This window comes from Hyla sarda, chromosome 1 (assembly GCF_029499605.1).
Source record: "Hyla sarda isolate aHylSar1 chromosome 1, aHylSar1.hap1, whole genome shotgun sequence".
Classification (NCBI taxonomy): domain Eukaryota; kingdom Metazoa; phylum Chordata; class Amphibia; order Anura; family Hylidae; genus Hyla; species Hyla sarda.
In genome coordinates, this window is record NC_079189.1 from 5,290,082 (window position 1) to 5,291,603 (window position 1,522).

Here is a 1,522-nt window from a genome sequence, read left to right on the forward strand (position 1 = left end):
GCACAAGCAAGCTCTCCCATACAACGACTGAAGAGATGGACGACCACAAGGTGGACCCGCCAGCGCTGTGCACACCACTTCCTGTGGTAGCGACGTGTGACAGTGTATTAGTAGGGTTATTTATAGCTGTGTAATGATGACAGCCTTACACAATACAACACTCACAGCCACCTGTGACTTTCTCATATCAACATATGTGGATAATAATTCCTCTATTTATATAGCACCAACATATTCTGCAGAGCTGCACAGAGCTTGTCAGCATTTGTATTGCACTTCTCCCCATTGGGGTTTACAGTCTAATTTCCAAATTCACTTGTCAGCATGTTTTGGAGTGTGCGACAACACACACACAAATACAGAGAGAACATACAAACTCCTTTGCAGATGTCGTTAGTGGAATTTGAACCTAGAACACTATCGCTACAAGGTAACATTGCTAACCACTGAACCACCACCAACACATTGTTTGGCTACACACAACGTCACGTGAAGTGCAGGGCGAAAGCCTTTACTTACTGAAACCTGGGAGCTGCAGACCTTACACCTAGGACCTTGCCATGTATATATACGGTACTTTTGACATGTTGCAGAGACAAGTCAAAAATGTTGATCAGTCAGGGTCTGAGTGTGTCTCAAAAACGAGTTGGGAGAAGAGTGAGCTAAATGCGTTCTTTCCTGACTTTGTGCCACGTGACCGAGACAATGTATGTCTATGACACTGTCTAGGTCACCAGCACAGGGCGAGAAGCAGCTAACTTGCGCACTAGTTTTAGCCATTGGTCGGAGTCTAAATGCTCTGAACTTGACTGCTCCAAACTCTGCATGTCATGTCAAACGTTTTTTAACCTCTTAAGGACCCATGACGTATGCATACGTCATCACACCTTGGGTCTTAAGGACCCATGACGTATGCATACGTCATGGTCTTTTCCTGGTCTCCGCCGCTCACCCGGCGGAGATCAGAAGCGGATCCCTGCTGAAATCCTTCAGCAGGGACCCAGGGCAAACGCCGAGGGGGGCCATGTAGGCCCCCCATGTCGGCGATCGCCGCAAATCGCAAGGGAAATTGCCCTTGCGATCTGCGGCGATACCGGGCTGATCGGGTCTCTGGGACCCGACCGCCCGGTAATTTTGCATGATCCCGGCTGTCACAGACAGCCAGGACCATGCTGGAGCCTAGGAGCGAGGTTTTGGCATACTGGGAGTTGTAGTTTTGCAACATCTGGAAGGGCACAGATTGGGAACCACTATATTAGTGGTCTGCAAACTGTAGTCCTCCAGATGTTGCAAACTACAACTCCAAGCATGCTGGGAGTTGTAGTTTGGCAACATCTGGCTCTAAAGATGTTGCCGAACTACTACTTCCAGCATGCCTGAGAATGTTTGGGAGTTGTGGTTTTGCAACAACAGGAGGCACACTGGTTGGGAAACATTGTCTGTTTCCTAACTCAGTGTTTCCCAACCCGTGTGCCTTCAGCTGTTGCAAAACTATAACTACCAGCATGCACTGATAGACTGT